This window comes from Hemiscyllium ocellatum, chromosome 34 (assembly GCF_020745735.1).
Source record: "Hemiscyllium ocellatum isolate sHemOce1 chromosome 34, sHemOce1.pat.X.cur, whole genome shotgun sequence".
In the NCBI taxonomy this organism is placed as follows: Eukaryota; Metazoa; Chordata; class Chondrichthyes; order Orectolobiformes; family Hemiscylliidae; genus Hemiscyllium; species Hemiscyllium ocellatum.
In genome coordinates, this window is record NC_083434.1 from 23,081,065 (window position 1) to 23,099,597 (window position 18,533).

Below are 18,533 nucleotides of genomic sequence, written 5' to 3' on the forward strand. Positions count from 1 at the left end.
ACAGATATGTCAGGAGTATGGTGAAATATTCCCTAGTTGCCTGTATGGAAAATAGTGCACATGAAGCTCAATATTACCCTGGACAAAGCAAAAGTGGAGCTGAAGGTGGAAAGGTAGTATAATAACATGAATAAAGAATAGGTTAGCTGACAAAACACAGATTTTGTTAAATGAGTCTTTTTTGGGATGTCAAGCTGAAACAAGCAGAATAGCACAGGAATCAGTGACGGTGCTTCAACTATTTACAATCTATATCAATAATTCAGGTAATGGGACCAAATGTATGGTTGCTAAATTTACTGATAACCCTAAGATATGTAGGAAAGTTGTTAAGAGGAGGTGGAGAGCTTCAAAGGAATATAGGTAGATTAAACGAGTGGGTAAATATTTGGCAGAAGTATTGTAATGTTGGAAAATGTTACTGTCAACTTTGTTAGGAAGAACAGAAAAGCAATGCACAATTTAAGTGTAGAGAGATTGCTGATCGTCATGGTAGAGGGGGATCTGGATTATTTACAAAATGTTAGTATGCAGGAACAGCTAGTGGGTAGGAAGGCAAATGGAATGTTGATGTTTACTGCAAGGGAAGAAGAATATAAAAGTCAGGAAAAGTGCTTGCAGCTGTACAGGCCCTTTGTGAGAGCACGTCTGAGGCCCTATGTGCAGCTGTGATCTCAGAATCTGAAGTAGTTCAGAGAAGGTTCACATGACTCATTCCTGGGATGATGTGTTTATGAAGTGACATTGAACAGATTGATCAAGTCAAGGAGAATGAGAGGTGCTCTTCTTGAAACAGATAAGAACTTGAGGAGACTTGATAGGCTGTAAATTGGGAGGGTGTTTCCTCTTCTAGGAGAAACTAGAACTTGGTAACACATTTTAAGAGTAAGAGGTCTCCTTTTTATAATGAAAAAGGAGAAAAATGATCTCTCTCTGGAGTGTTGTTAGCTTGTGGAATTCTCTGGGTCATTGACATTGAGTTTATTCAAAGCTGAGATAGATAGATTTTTGATAGACAATTATCCTGAACAAAGTAAAATAAAACAATTTTAACACATCCATATACAGCGACTTGCAAAGGCACATTAAAGACCCCAACAAAGATGGCTGTTAGAATCATGTGACTGGACTTAGCAATATTCTTCCTGTACAAGCATCTACTTCTTGATGGGTCTGGGATATGAGTTATTCTGTCATAGAAATCTGAAAAAAAAGAAAAAATGCCTCACCTAAAGTAATTGTTACACCTATCTGGTAAGACAACATATTAATGGCTTTTCATGTAAGCTCTGTAATGGGCCATAGACAGTTGGCTACCTGTAATGCAAGCCTTCGCCTTACCTATCAGGAGACTTGGTCATCTGATTCTAACAGCACGGAATCCACCTGTCTTGTTAACATTGTGATTTTGAAATAGTATCACTTTAAGGAGCAGCGCTGCTCTAAACAACATCTACCAACAATCTGAGCACCTCCTGACACCAGGCTACAGATGAAAACTCTCTGCCTGTGAAAAGCTCCTTGTGCTATCTACAATAAAATCTCCTTTTGTTAAAACAGTGAAAAAGTTACATTTCAGCAGAACTGCCTCAGAAGAATTTTGAAGCAAGTTTGAAAAAGAAGGAACTACCTCAAACTCTTCAAATGCTGACAAGGCATTCAGCAGATCCTACAAAGAGTCATAGGACTTTACAGTACAGAGGCGGGCCATTCAACCCATCATATCTGTATCAGCTCCCAGAAGAGCCACCCAACTAGTCTTACTCTCCAGCTTTATCTCCATGGCCCTCTAACTTCCTCCCTTTCAAATATATATCCAGCTCTCTTTTTGAAATTTATGATAGAATCTACCTCCACCATTCTCCCAAGCAGCACATTCAAAATCCTAACAACTCTCTGAGTAAAGAAGTTTCTCCTCATCTCAGTCTTTGCTCTCTTGCTGACAATCTTAAAGTTATGACCCCTAGTTACAGACATACCAACTAGTGGAAATAGAATATCTTTCTTTATCATGTCAAAATTGCAGATAATTTTGAATAGCTCGATGAGGTTACTCCTTAGTCTCTGCTCCAACGAGAATAAGTTCAGTCATAGAATCCTTACAGTGTGGAAACAGGCCCTTCGGCCCAACAAGTCCACACTGACCCTCTGAAGAGTAACCCACCCAGACCCGTCCCTTACATTTACCCCTGACTAATACACCTAACCCGCACATCCCTGAACACTATAGGCAATTTAGCATGGCCAATCCACTTGACCTGCACATCTTTGGATTGTGGGAGGAAACCCATGCAGACATAGCAAGAATGTGCAAACTCCACACAGACAGTCACTCAAGGCTGGAATTGAACCCGGGTCCCTGGTGCTGTGAGGCAGTAGTGCTAACCACTGAGCCATCATGCCACCCAACCTCACCAATCTTTCCTTGTATCCAAAATCTTTTATCCCTGGCATCATGCTAGTAAATCTCCCTCCTTCCTTAAATAAGGTGCCCAGTACTGAACGTAACATTCCAAATGATATGTAGAGATGTAACATCCCTTTTTTTGTTTTTCTACTATATCCTTCAGTTGGTTTATAATTCAGGTCTTATTTGTTGACTAACCTCTTTATCTGTTCCAATTCTTTCTCTCCATATAGGCTTGCCTGTGTTGCAAAATACTCCCTGCCCTGTCCAATCTCAATGTTGCCAAAATGTGAAAGTAACTGTACTTCTAGTTTAATGTTACCATAGCATTTTTGCAGTCCTTATAAAGTTAGAGTCCACAAACAGAAGAGAGAGAGAGAAGTATACCTCCACTTCTCAAAAACAGTAGAAAACCAAATCACAATAAGCTTATGGAGAATAGGGAACGAGATATGTTTTAAAACTTGCAATCTGCTCGAGCCAAGGATTAAAGCCAGGAAGACAGGAAAATGGAGTTGAGATCACAACCAGATCAGCCACCAGATTTTGAACAAAGGAGGAGGTTCAAAGGACTAGATGGCCTCTTTATGTTTCTAAGCTCATGTTCCATTGTTCTCAGGTATCCATATTTTCCACTATCCATATTGTTATAGAACAAATTACAACATGTTGCCTAATCATCTTTAGCAGCACTGCCAAATTCCATTGTCTTTTAGCATCCTTAAGGACCAGGTGAATGGAATTCTGTCTTAAGTTCCCCTCCAATCCACACACCATCCTGATTTAGATAAAAATCATCATTCTTTCATATTTTTGAGTTGGAAATTAATTACCAACATTGTGACATCTTCACTCCATGATCCGTAACTGTTCTAAGGGAAAGCCCATTACTTCCTTCTCAAAGGTCACTAATGATGAACAATAAGTGTCATCCTAGCCAATGACACCAAGTAAGTATGAATATATGAAGACTTGGATTGGCTCAAAGGTTGCAGGAAGCATTTAAGGATACTGGTCAATAAATATAGAGGTGCAGTGCCCATTTTTCTGCTTCTAATTGGTCAAATATGGTGTGCAAGAAATAGTTCAGTATTTCAGTTTTGGAAAAGCAAGATAATCTGACGGTAGGATTGCATGTGGAATATTTTAAAGGGTGATGTGATTAAATATGTTAATATCTGCCATGCTTCTTCTAAGATCCATTGTCCATTCCTGAATAATTCCAGTGCACACTTGCCTTGTTTTGAAATAGCACAGTGTGGTGCTAACTAATGGGATGATCTCCATAGGATACTACAGGAATGTGAAGATGAACTTTGCTCCTGATCTCTCATGAAAAAATATGGGTAACTCCCCATCTATTTCACCAGTTTCTTTTACTGGTCACTAACGTCCTTGATCATGCCACCGATTTTTCTCCCCTTACATATCAGCACCTCTTCCTCTCACAGAAAATAGCCAACCACATCCAAACTTTAGTATCTTGCGTTCCATTGCACTCAATCACCAGCTGCCTCCTCTTTAGCCCAGAACACATTTGCATGTCTGCAATTCCTTCCTTACTGATATGAGAGCTGCTGTGACACCATTAAAGACCACACCATCAATCCAAATTCAGTAGCACAGGTACCTTCAGTTTCATCATTCAAATCCAGGCACTGCACTTTAACAAACTCAAAATTTAACACTCCTCCCAAATCCCTCAGCCTTTATTCTTAGTGTTTCTGAGCACCTTGTGGTTTTAAATCATTCTGAGTTTGTTGTCTGTTTACTATTGATGCTAATTGTATTAGACAAGTTAAATACAGAAGAACCTCGCTTATCCAAACGAGATGGGCGGGCACAATTTTGTTCAGATAATTGATTATTCGGTTAATTGATTCTATGCCTCTGCTCTGGGGGCTCGGAGTTTTCTAAAGTTTCCTTTTTCCTTGCTCTACCTACCTTGCTCCCTCTCTCTGTCTCAGGGTTTGTGTCTGAACCAACACACACTTGTGTGTAAGGGACCTGCAGCATAGGTGAAGCCTCCTGCTGCCCCCACCCCACAATCAGTTCAATGGGATTAACACAGCGAGCACTTTCTAAGTCTTCTCCCTGTTCAGAAGACTAGGCAGCAGTACACAGCGCATGAGCCCCTTCCCTCCTATCCACCCCCAACCCCCTCCAACCCCAGCCCCCCATCCAAGCACCCACCCTCTTCTCTGACCCAGCCACCCACCCCTCGATGCCCCCCACCCCTCAGTGCCCCTGTGCAAACTGGCTGCCCAATCCCCGCCCCACGTCCATCCTCACTTCTTGTCTGACCTGCCCACCCCGCCGCCCCCCCCCCCACCCAGTGTCCCCCCACCCCCACATGCCCCCCCGTTTCCCTGTCTGCTCCCGCAACCCCCCCCCCCCCAGGGTTGTCAGACTGGATGCCAACAGCAAGACAGCTGCTGCCTTTGGGGGGTGAGTCTCAAAGTAACGCGTACACACACACACACACACGCACGCATTTTACTGCAATTTTTTGACAAGTTCCACCTCTGCCCTGTACAAGATAATGTTGGAGAGATTATCTGAGGAAGGGGGTGTTTAGGGTATTCCCCTGTGTAGAACTCCAGGGAAGGTGTGGGGAGAGAGAGAGAGAGAGGGTGGGAGGTCAGTCATTTGGAGACAGTGCCTGGGCTCCCATCGATGTCCAGGACTGTTATCAGCAGCATTTCAGTAAATCACGTTCATTTTTAATCATTGTAAACAAAAAATGCGATCAGTGTTGGAAACACCTCTTTGATGTAACATTTCTATCAGGACTTTGAGATCTTCTTTGGATAATCCAAAATTCAGATAATTGATGTTCAGATAATCGAGGTTCCTCTATATTTGGTGCCTCAGAATGAAAAACAAAAGGTAGCCATTCGAAGCTGTTGGAAGCAAAGAGCTAGAGCATGTAACACTTACAAGTACTGAATAAATTTCCTGCATCTAAAAGTTGGTGTGTCATTGACAAAATATACAACACGCTTCTTCAACAATTTCGGAAGTGTAGAACATTCTCCTATCCTTTCCCTACCCTCCTATGTAACCTCTACTCACCACAAGGAACAAAACTTAATTTATTGTTCAATTTTTATTAAAAAATGCTTCATAACATAGGGAGATAAAGCTACCTCCCATTCTGTGGCTTTCTTTATGCATGAGTTAGCTTTTTATCCTTATTGTGAAGGTGTTTCCTCCTTATAATGGAAGTAATTAATTTATCTGAGTACCAAGCCCAAGAAAATAGAGACGGAGAAAATACCATTCAGTCAATCAAATCCGTCCCCAGCTGTTCAATGTGGAAAAATTGTTTCGTTTTGGACTTTTCCTAATACAAACTCCTGAGGGATACAGAATCATAAATCACATATGATAAACCATCAGATACAATGGGATTTGTGAAATGTTTGCAATTCCCAAAGGAAATGAAGCAAAGTTTCAGGAAATTAGCTTGATTTTGCAAACCACATTGTTGAACTGTGACCAGCTGCATTCCGCAGTTGATGGATCCTATGTCCTGAAGCCCAGACCATTGCCCAGGGGTGGCGAGGGTGATGTGGGATTTGGAAGTGATTGGTCTCTGTCCTGCTTATTCTTCACCTAAAGTAAGAATTATGACCCAATTTCCATGTATGAACTTGCACAGCCAATCAGCAGGTATAAGTCAGGGACTTCCAGCTGTCTGGACAGCCCATCGTAAATAGGAGCCATAGATGCTCAAGCAAAGACAAAGACTGGAAAATTATTCTCAGAAGTTAGGAATCAGCAGACAAAGCTGGGAATGTTTTTGGAACATTGGCGTTCCTTACTTCTGCCTGGGTCAGGTGACAGGGACAGTGCTGCGCCTGCTTTATCAGAACAAGTTGCTCAATGCAGCTGATCAGTGCAAAATGAATAAGGAAAATTTGCTTTTGCAATCCTGGTTAACAGGTGCTGGTATGCATAAATGTCTCATGGAAGCTTGGTGCATGGATTAGAGGAAAAGTCAAATGATCAAGGAGGCTCTTGGGAGGGAACTTAAAGCTGTCCAATGTGTCAGAAATCACGTTCACTTAAAGCAGCCTCGTTTGAAATAGAGTCTGTCCCATTTCAGCCACTTTAGTTAGGAACCTTGGACCATATACAGTTTTCTACTCTGGCAAATTAGTAATAGACAGGTTTTTTTTGATTAGATTCCCTAGTGTGGAAACAGGCTCTTCAGCCCAACAAGTCCTCGCCGACCCTCCGAAGAGTAATCCACCCAGACCTATTTCCCTCTGACTAATGCACCTAACACTGTGAGCAACTTAGCATGGCCAATTCACTTGACCTGCACATCTTTGGATTGTGGGAGGAAACATACGCAGGCACAGGGAGAATATGCAAACTCCACACATACAGATGCCCGAGGCTGGAATCAAACCCGGGTCTCTGGCGCTATGAGGCAGCAGTGCTAACCACTGAGCTACCGTGCCACCCCCAAGGTTCTTGACATGTTTGAGGTCCAAGGACCTTCCAGCAAAGAAAAGTGGAAGAGAGGATTGCTGAAGGCGAAGGAGCTGGGAGGGTGAGATGAGAGGAGAGGCACTGGACAACAAAATAATCCTGAGAAGGGAAGTGCAGAAAGTTTGGGATAAAGGACGTGGAAGGATAAAGAAGATCAGGGAGGACAGGATGCAAGAGGCAGAGGAATGACAGTAGGTGGAGAGGAGAGAAAAAGAATGAGGGAACAGAGCTTTGAAGGGAAGGGAGAAAATGAGGGTGGGGCTATTGATGATAGTTTGAGAGAAAAGCAAAAGAAGAGTACAGCAAGGGAAAGGGGTTAATGGAGAGGGAGCATGAGAAGGAGAGCAGAGGAAAGAAAGTAGAGAAGAGGGAAAGGAAAGTCGGGGAATAATAAAAGAAAAGGAGGAGAATGGGTGAAAGAGGGAGGAATCTGAGAATGGGGAGAAGACTGACGATGTGATTGGGTAAAAGCAAAAAGAGGATGATGGGAAGGAATTGAGCAGAAAGGGAGAAAAGGAATAGAACATGGGTGGGAAAAAGAAAATAGAGGAAGGAGAGAGGGGTAGGTCATGACTCAATGGGGTAGTGCACTGGAAATCAAGACCTGTCATTCCCAAAATCATCACAAAGTTAAAGTTTTTAGAAGCAATGCAAAATAACCAACCCACTTGCTATTCAGACCCAGGTGGTTAGAAGGCATGGTCTAGGTTCCAGCACTTAAAAACAATCACTGTCTATTACAGGCAATCCAATTCAACTAAATTCAGTAAACTCTGTGAATTAACACTCCAAAGCTGTTCTAAACTCCCTTTTACACACACACAAACACAGTTCAACATAAACAAAGGTAAAATAAAAGGCATAGGTACAGGGAAACACTTCTGTAATCTGTTAGGTTAGCTCTTAGGTTAGATCCAACCACCAGTTGGAAAAAGAAAAGGTAAAGGAGGAAAGGTAAGGTCAGAAGTAAGGTCGGGGTGGCTGTTCCAGGTCCTGTCAAAGGCAACTTATTGCACATTCTGGATGTCTGGAACATACTCAGAAAATGCTGGAGAAACTCAGCAGGTCACCTAAGAAAGGTCTGTCAGTCATTTATCTAATTCAAATCTACAACTTGCAGCATCTGCTGAATGAAAGATAAACTGTTTTCCTCCAGGTTTAAACTGGCTTAATGCAAAGAACTGAATCAGAGAGAGATTTTTGGCTGCTGCAGATCTGCTACTTTCCTTTTTGGTCAGACTAGCTTCTCTCCCATGCTAATGAAACACATTCTCTCCAAGGCGAATGGAGCACTAATCTTAATCTCAAGAAGTTTACAATAAAATGAATCGTAATAAATTATGGCCTTGTCTTACCACAAAAACAGCCATAAAACACACCACAAGAAGTTTGATTTATGATGGAAAATTTCATATAATAATTTCATTATGCTGAAGGGAGGACAGAAAAATGAAAGGTTGAAGGGGGAAACGAAACTGGAAATGTTATGGATGTAGAGGCTCCATTGCTCTTAATGACAAGGTTTCAAACTGAATAAGGATTATAGGGTGGCACTTTGCATCCAGTCGGACTGACTCTATGATGATCTGTTGTTTCTGGAAAACTGGAAGTAGAAAGCCTTAGCCAGTCCCAACCTTTACTGGATAAAGGTTCCCATGGTGATGTGGGCGTAGACTGGGGTTTGCTTGTGCCAAGACCTTGGGATGTTCCACAATTTGTTGAGGCACTGGGGAGTTGGTTGGGCTTCATCTTGAAGACAATGGAAGTCAATGCTTTGGATTCCCTAAAGATTAGGATTAGAAAGACTGACAGACTCCTTAAAGGGTTGAGAGGAGCCCTCCTTCTCTATTTGGACAACTAGGGAATTCTTAAACAGCGAAGGTGTTTATAATTTCCAGTACTGACAATGAGTCGTACTGGATTTGTAATATTAACTGTATTTTTCTTTCTATCAGACCTGCTGAGTTTCTCTAGCATTCTATGAGCTTGTTTTAGATATCCAGAATCTGCAGTATTTTGCTTTTGCCATGAAGTGGCAACCTTGAACAGCTACCCCTGACCTTGTTCCTGAACATGCCTCTCCTCCTTTCCTCTCTCAGATGACATCAAGCGCACAACTCATATCTTACAAGCATCCCTCTGCAACAGCCCTCCAACCATCCCACAGCTATGGCCTGGGATCTAATGATCATCAAATATGGATATCACACAGGCATCTTTTAGGGAATAGGTGTACATGGCTCCCACATGTGCATCATAGAATCATAGAGATGTACAGCACAGAAACAGACCCTTCGGTCCAACTCGTCCATGCCGACCAGATATCCTAACCCAATCTAGTCCCATTTGCCCACTTGGCCAATATCCCTCTAAACCCTTCCTATTGATGTATCCATCTAGATCCTTTTAAATATTGTAATTGTACCAGTCTCCACCTTTTCCTCTGGCAGCTCATTCTATACACGCAGCACCCTCTGTGTAAAAAAGTTGCCTCTTCGGTCCCTTTTAAATCTTTCCCCTCTCACCTTAAACCTATGCCCTCAAGTTCTGGACTCCACCACCCCAGGGAAAAGATCTTGTCTATTTACCCTATCCATGCCCCTCATGATTTTGTAAACCTCTATAAGGTCATCCTTCAGCCTCCGACGCCCCAGGGAAAACAGCCCTGGCCTGTTCAGCCTCTCCCTATAGCTCAAACCCTCTAAGCCTGGCAACATCCTTGTAAATCTTTTCTGAACCATTTAAAGTTTCACAACTTCATTCGATAGGAGGGAGACCAGAATTGCACACGATATTCAAAAAATGGCCAACCAAGGTCCTGTACAGCCCCAACATGACCGGCCAACTCCTTTAGTCAATGCACTGACCAAAAAGGTAAAGCATACCAAATGCCTTCTTCATTATCCTATTAACCTGCTACTCCACTTTCAAGGAACTATGAACCTGCACTCCAAGATCTTTTTATTGAGCAACACTCCCCACGATCTTACCATTATCAAGAAGATTGTGTTAAATAAAGGGGAGGGTCAGAATGATGGAGCTAGTAAGGAACATGTGGCAGCATGCAACCAGAAGGAGGATTTTTTGTAATTGTCCAATTTTTTTCAACAGTCCGTTTCTCCCAATGCTACAAGAGTTTGAGGAAAATGGGCCAGGTCATGCTGAGGTCAGGTTCTGCTGGAGGTTCCTTTAGTCCTGATGCAATCCATCCCTACAAACCCCAACACAGTCCAGGAATGTTCAAGAATATATTGTGCTCTTTTGACCTGTTTTTGTGTGTTTATTTAAACATGAAGACAAGAGTGAATAGAGAACAATTAGAAAAATTATCTTCCCCATGCTCCTGCTTGACTTACATCAATAACTATTAGTGTCATGTATACTGTAAGGTACAACAAAGCATGCAATGTTCATCAATTTTAATGAATTACGACTACATGTAAATTACAAATGAAATGTGTGACAATTGCAATTGGGGCAGATATATTATGGAACATTAAATTACACTGACTTCAGTCTAGTGCCAGTGATGCTTGCTGGATACAAAGTCGTGATGTGCAGCAGAACGAAAGCTAATCCGATATGACTATATCCCAATCACCTGATCCCCAATGGCTTAATCTCTCCCCCCAAAATTATGATTTTTGCAACATGCACTTTATCAGAGATTCAAAGGATTTCGGAGATCAGTGGTCAATGAGCTTTGAATCAAGGGGTACAGAACTGTTACAGGACAGTAGGAGGGCATTTGACCAATCGCTTCTGCAGTAGTACTCCAAATAAGCAATATGCTTCATACAATTCTGCTGTCATCTCCCTGTAAGTTACTCATTTTTTTCTGGTTCCTAATTGTCTTTTATATGTTTCAATTGGTTTCAACACATTAGCAGGTCTTGAATTTCAGATTTGTGATAAGGGTTCTCCCACTGTCATTTTTGCTTCTTTCACCAATTGTTTTAAATCTGTGACTTCTCACTTTTGATCATTTCTCAAGTAGAATAATTGCTTCTTATCTTCTCTATGCAGATGCCTCCATTCTGAATATCTCCATCAAATTTTCCCCTTAGCTTCTTCTTACTCAAAGGAAAACAGTGCCAACTTCTCCAACCTATCTTCACAACTGAAATTCCTGATTCCTGGAACAATTCACATGAATTGTTTCTGCATTCTCTCTAATGATATCTAATCTTCCCTAAAGTGCTGTGCCCAAACTAGACCCAATACCCAAGTTGTAAATGAGCTAGCATGTTATACATGTTCAACGTAACATCCTTGCTCTGGTACTATATGCCTCTATTAATAAAGCCAAGGATATTGTATGCTTTCTTAAATATGTTATCAACCTTACTTGCTATCTTCATTGACTTATCCACACATACAAACACTCTGCTCTTGCACTCCCTTTCGAACTGTGCTCTTTCATTTATATTGTCACTCCATGTGTTTTCCCACCAAATGAATCATTTTCCGTTTCTCCACATTGAAGTTCATCTGCCACTTCCCCACTCATTTCATTAACCTATGTGCTTTTTAAGTTCTAAACTATCCTCTTGGCATTTCATAATGCTTCCATTACTGTGAGATTTCTGTGCTTTTAAGTTTTTGTCATTAACATTTTTAAGGAAAAGTAAGGGTCCCAGCACTGACCTTTGAGGACCTCCATTCCAGTCCAAAACTGTCCATTGACCACCATCTCTATTTCCTGTCACTTAGACAGTTTCATATTTATGTTGCAACAATGTCATTAATTCTGTCACCTACAATTTTCATCACAAGTCCATTATGTGGCACTGTATCAAATGTCTTTTGGAACTGCATGTATACCACACAGGCAGCATTTCCCTTATTAACCCTTTCTGTTATCTCTCCAAACATCCAGCTCATTAGTTAAACAGGCTTTTCCCTTGAGAAATCTATGCTGGCTTTCTTGAACTAATTTGTCCACATGACAATTGATTTTGTCCCAATTTAGTATTTCTAATGTTTCCCCACCATTAAAATTAAACTGACTGGATTTTTGGCGCTGGTTAGCTTTTGCACCTGTTTGATACAACTCCCAAGTCTAAAGAAGAGTAAAAATGGGCAGTGTCTCTATCATTTCCATTTTGGTTTCCTTCAGATCTCCCTGAATAGGACTTCTCTGGTTTTGATGTTGCTGCAGCAACATCCTCTTGAATACATTTTGGGAACATTTTATCCTCACTGCTCTCTACACTACTATTATCTAATTCTATATTTAGATAATTAAAGACTCCATTACAACTAATCTGATTTGTTTTCTACTTTGTTGAAATTTTCTGGAAAATTTGTTCTTTGGTATACTGTAGACAATACCAAGCAGCATCATGCCTTTCTTTTCTTTAGCTTCGGTCAAAGTGATTCTCCCCCACTGGGACATCCTCTTCCTCTGGCATTGCCATGCTCCCTTTGATTGATATTACTGCTCACATCCTTTTTGTCTTTTCCTATCTTTCCTGTGCACCTCATGTTCAGGGATATTTAATATGCCCTAGCCCATGTTAACTTGGGTTCTGGTTTTTCTTTAAACCTTATTTCGTAATGGCGAACAGTGCTGATTCTATCATGTGTTGTTACATTAAGCCTCCACTGATATTTGTGACTTTCCACTAATGTTAGACAAAGTGTCTTTCACAGCTATACTGCTCTTTTCTACAGAGTAATAAAACTTACTGCTACCTTGATTGCCAATCTAATGATCTTGAAGTTGTACAGCTCCAATACAGTTAAAAATGGAGATGTCAAAAACTTTGAAATATATTGAAACTTTAATTCCAGACCTGAAATTGTTTATACAGCTTATATCAACATTATAATTACATTGACTTGTATAATTGGATTATTATGAAAGAGTTGAAGGGATTTTGTATAATGGACATTGACATAATACAGATATCTAATATTTTATTTTTGTACTACTACCTTCATAGGAAGGAATCCTATAATCATAAACAGCACCACCAACTGCGTAGGTAGATCAGCATGTCCAAACAAATATGCAAGAAATATCACTCTTAAGCTTAGAATGATGAGGTTTCATGGTAAAGCCTTGTAAGCAATAAGAAATTAAAGTAATGTTTGCTGTTCAGGAAACAACACTGGAATGGGCTGACATGATGAGTAATGTTATCCATACTTCAAGTTTGGGTCCCTAGTATTTCAGATTTACAGATGATGGCAAATGAAGGAGTGTAAGTTATGTCTGAAGAGATAGCACAGGACTTATACACTGAGTTAGAAATGTTAATGGCATTCGACAAGTTTAATTTAGAATGGGCAGAAATGTAAACGACAGGAAGTAGTAGGATATAACTAAGGGTTGCAATAGCTATGGGGATTGTTGAAAGAGATCCAGCAGGATTATGAATTGGATGCAAAATGTCTAATCACTTTGATGACTCATGATTAAGGTATGAGCATGTTGAGCCAGGGACATAGATATACAGACTCTTCAGTCCAACTAGTCCATGCTAAACATAATCCCAAACTAAACCAGTCCCACCTGCCTGCTCCTGGCCCATATCCCTCCAAACCTTTCCTATGCATGTACTTTTCTAAGTGACTTTTAAGTATTGCAACTGTGCCTGCATTCACCATTTCCTCAGAAAGTTCATTCCATATGCGAATAAACTTCTGTGTAAAAAATTTGACCCTCATGTTTTTTTTAAATCTCTCTCCTTAAAATGCCCACCAGTCTTGAAATTACCCATCCCAAAGAAAATACACTTACTATTAACCCTCTCTATACCCCTTATGAATTTATAAACCTCTATAAGGTCACTTCTCAACTTCTTAGGCTCCAGTGAAAGAAGTCCCAGCCTATCCAGTCTTTCTTTATAACTCAAACCTTCCACACCCAGCAACATCCTGGTAAATCTCTTCTGAAACCTTTCTAGCTTAATAATATCCTCCCTATAACAGGGTGACCAGAACTGGACACAGTACTACAGAAGAGGCCTTACCAATGTCCTGTACAAACTTTAACATGATTTCCTAACTCCTATACTCAAAGGACTGAGCAATGAAGGCAAGCGTGTTAAATACCTTTTTAATCAACCTGTCAAAACGTGACACAGACGTCAAAGAAGCTAATGACAAAACAGAAAGTATGGTGTAAGGCTCAGGCTAGGAAATCCCCTCCATGGTCAGTATGGCCTTTCTAAGATTGCGTGTTCAAGATTAAATGCAATAATCCATGTAGAGTCTAAAGAAGGATCTAAATAGCTGAAGCACAACTTCCTCCCCTTTATCTTCCAGCACCTTTGAAATAGAGAATAATATTCTAATAGCTTTTTCGAGTTCAGTGATCTAGATGTCAAGAATATGGAGCAAAGACTAGGATTAAATGCTACAGATTTAGAATGAAGAGCAGAGAATCCTTTTTGTATGAATGGTTATGTGGCTTGTGGAATATATTACTGGATTTGGTGAGGTTTGCTGAGAACAAGTCAAAGTTTAAGAATAAAATGCTGAAGAAAAGTGGGATAAACAGACGTGGACAGAGCAGGCACATTGTATCTTTCAATGGAATAGCAATGCCAAAACGGTGTAGCTGGGCCAAGACGGTTTCTGTGTTACACTTCCTTTGTTATTGCTGCTTTTGCATTTAATGTTGCGATGTATAAAACCCAAAGCCACCAGTTACCTACGAGAAGAAAATAATGCAGGAATACAAGAGATGGAGCGGTGGAAGACCATGTGGCCTGCTGAGAATAATCATGACTGCTGTTGGGCTTCAACTCTATTTTCCCATGCTAGATCCCATATCCTTTAATGCCCTAGAGAGAATTGTGTATCATCATATAAGCACCATAGAGTTAGCTTGCAGATACAGAATGCAATTAGGAAAACAAATAGGGTATTAAAGGATATGGGATCTAGCATGGGAAAATAGAGTTGAAGCCCAACAGCAGCCATGGTTATTCTCAGCAGGCCACATGGTCTTCCTTCGTTCCATCTCTTGCATTCCGCATCATTTTCTTCTTGTAGGTAACTGGTGGCTTTGGGTTTTACACATCGTAACATTATATACAAAAGCAGCAATAACAAAGACTGCAGCAGAGCTCTGAAGTGCACTGTGATTGCAACAGAAAAGTAAATGTCAGGGCTTTACAATGGAAAGAGACTCTAGATTGCAGGGAGTTGCGGCACGGTGGCACAGTGGTTAGCACTGCTGCCTCACAGCGCCTGTAGACCTGGGTTCAATTCCCGACTCAGGCGACTGACTGTGTGGAGTTTGCACGTTCTCCCCATGTCTGCGTGGGTTTCCTCCGGGTGCTCCGGTTTCCTCCCACCAACACAAAGATGTGCGGGTCAGGTGAATTGGCCAAGCTAAATTGCCCGTAGTGTTAGGTAAGGGGTAAATGTAGGGGTATGGGTGGGTTGCGCTTCGGCGGGTCGGTGTGGACTTGTTGGGCCGAAGGGCCTGTTTCCACACTGTAAGTCTAATCTAATCTAAAAGGGAAAGCTGCCGACTCCAGGTTTGTCAGACAGCATGGAAGGAAGGTGGTATTTTGGGGAGTGGCCCTGATGCATGCAGGTCAACCCTAAATGATGTGGCCCCTTTCCTTCGGACTTTTGTTCATATAAGCATTTAAGAATTAGCTTCCCATTCCCTTCAGATCACTGATGTGAGCCATATTTTGGCCAGCCCAAATGATCCTTAATTATTTATTTTGATTTGGTGAGGCAACTGCCGATTTGCATGGCTGACCACTCCCATATTCTGGGGGTTAGCTCAGGAGTGGGCAGGAAGCTTGCAAGCTGAACACCTGGCCTGTTTTATGTGCCATGTGTAGAACACCACATCATTTTTTATTTCCTTTTTTGGACTGTGGGTTAAAAAAGTGAGATATTGTATTCAACTAAAGAGATATGTGGAGATATGGCTACAACATTAAAACTCATTTACTGGAGCACGTTGGCTGCTGCATACAATGTTACATTTTTCCTGGAACAGTGAATGCAAAAGCAAATAATGTCAATGGGCTCTGAACTAAGATACAATGTTTTGATTGGCCCCTTACCAGGTGATCATGGCCTGCTTGGACCATTACTTTGGGAAATATGAGCCTGCAAATATAGAAAACAACAAAACATCTCTCTATGTCTCCCTCCAGTGTGGAGGTACCAGAAAATCTCCAAATAATAGCTGTCTTCCACTTGCCTTTCTCTGCAAGTTCCCTATTGAAGAAGAAATAAAACGCTTCCATAGACAGTTGAAGGATGAATTTGCAACAAATGAAGGAAATTATTGGTACGCAAACCACCGTGGGCATACAACAAAGTCCAGGAACTCTCTGTTAGGGCTTTCGACCAACTGGCTTAAATGCACCCAGGAAAGTTTCTTAAGAAATTTTCTCTCTCTAAACCTTTCACATTATGACTACTCCAGTTAATTTTAAGAATTCCTCTACTCTGGTAGATTAGATTACTTACAGTGTGGAAACAGGCCCTTCTGCCCAACAAGTCCACACCGACCCTCCAAAGAGCAACCCAAGAAAGACCCATTCCCCTACATTTACCCCTTCACCTAACACTACGGGCAATTTTGCATGGCCAATTCACCTAACCTGCACATCTTTGAACTGTGGGAGGAAACCAGAGCACCCAGAGGAAACCCACGCAGACACGGGGAGAATGTGCAAACTCCACACAGACCTAAGGCTAGAATTGAACCTGGGTCTCTGGCATTGTGAGGCAGCGGTGCTAACCACTGTGCCACTGTGCATTAGTGTTACTTTGATACTTCTTTGGAATTTGCTGACATACCTGCTCTCCTATTTCTTTCAGACTTTTTGAGGCGCTATTGTGCACTCCCAGCAATGTGATTGCTCTTTTTTTCTGTTTCAGGTTCGATGCATACAGTCTCATTCCAGGAGCTTTCCAAGTTGTCATCCCTACTTAGGGTTGTAGTTGATTCCCTGATCAATATTGCAACACCCTCTGTCTTTTACCTCCTGCCCTGTCTCAGCTGGAGTGTTGAGCTGCAAATCCTGCCCCTCTCTCACCAATGTCTCAGTGATAGCACTTTGTTTTAATATATGCCCTCAACTCAATATATGCCTTATTCATCAGGCTCCTTGCACTAAAATCAATACCATCCAATCTCGCTAAAAGTCTTTGTGCCCTAACTGGTCTTTAATTTCTGTGCTTTCTTGAGACCCTCACCTTTTAGTTATTCATCTCACCTTGCTGAACCTTCTTGCCAAGTGGATTTAAACATGCCCAAAACCACAAACAAACCTTCCTGTAAGGATGCTGATCCCATTGTACAACTAGTCCACCTTGTACAGGTTCTAAAGGCCTTCTTATTAAAGCTCTGCCTTCAGGTCACTAGACCTGAAAATGGGACTCTGCTTCTCTTCACAGGTGCTGCCAGACCTGCTGAGTTTCTCCAGCCATTCTTGTTTCTGTTTCTCTCCAGCCACTTATTCATCTGAACTAACCTCCTATTTCTGTACTCATTCGCACATGGCAGCTGAAGTAATCCAGAAATTATTATCTCTGTGTCATAATCTCTCAGGATCCCACACCCTTCCCAAGTTAGATGGTGTCAGGACATAAGTCTGATGCCAGGTTCAGTTGGTTTAATTCCTGGATGCATGCAAACACAACCTTCCTTCCTGGTAATTAAGATTCCCTACCTTGTTACAATTTGTTTTCAATGTCCTTAAGTTTCGCCCAGCAGATGTAGCCTTTTGATGTCAGGTTCACATTGAGTCAGCAACATATTGAAGTATTTTAACATATTGGAAAGCGTCGACTGAACTTTTGATGCTAAGCACAGATTAGAGAGAACAGGTATAATGTTTAGGTTGCTTGAGTGATACTAGTGTTTAGAAGAAAAGTTTAAGCATTTACAAATTCACTCGATTGACTTTTTGTGTTATGAAGAAAGATTGAGGACTTTATGTCGATGCTCTCTGAAATTTAGAAGAAATGAGACGAGCATTAATTGAGGTGTATAAGATGGTAAAGGAAATACAGAAATAATGTTTCCTTGTGTCACAGTTTTAGGATAAGGAGTAGCAGATTGAAAACAGAGATGAGAAGAAATAACTTTTTGCAAAGGATCATGAATCTGTCGAATTCATTATCCCAAAGTGTGGTGGCTGCTGGGATATTGAGGACATTTAAGGAAGAAATAGGCAGAAGATGAATGAGTAAATGGGGGGGGATTGAGGTGTTATGGAGAGTGGGCTGTTGAGGCTGAGATGAGATCCGCCCTGATCGTATCAAATGGCAGAACAGGCTTGAGGGGCTGAACTGCCTACTCTTGCTCCTGGTTCTTAAAAGAAAAGAGTTCCAGATACTTCAAAAGCACTGATCAAAATCTGTGCATGCTATGTTCTAAAAGCGACTTGTATGTAATAGTACATTTTGCAGTCAAACTGTTGAGATGACAGGATCAGTGCAATCATGGCTTTGCAATCCATCTGTTTGAATTGTCACCTGAGAAACTATTTTAGAGTCAACCCAATGATATAGTCACTGTGAGCCACCACCATGAGCCAAACTTTCTACTGCTTCCTTAATGGAAATAAAGAAATGATATTATACATACCAAACCTATAATTTTATTTTTACCAGTAAGGTAAAATCA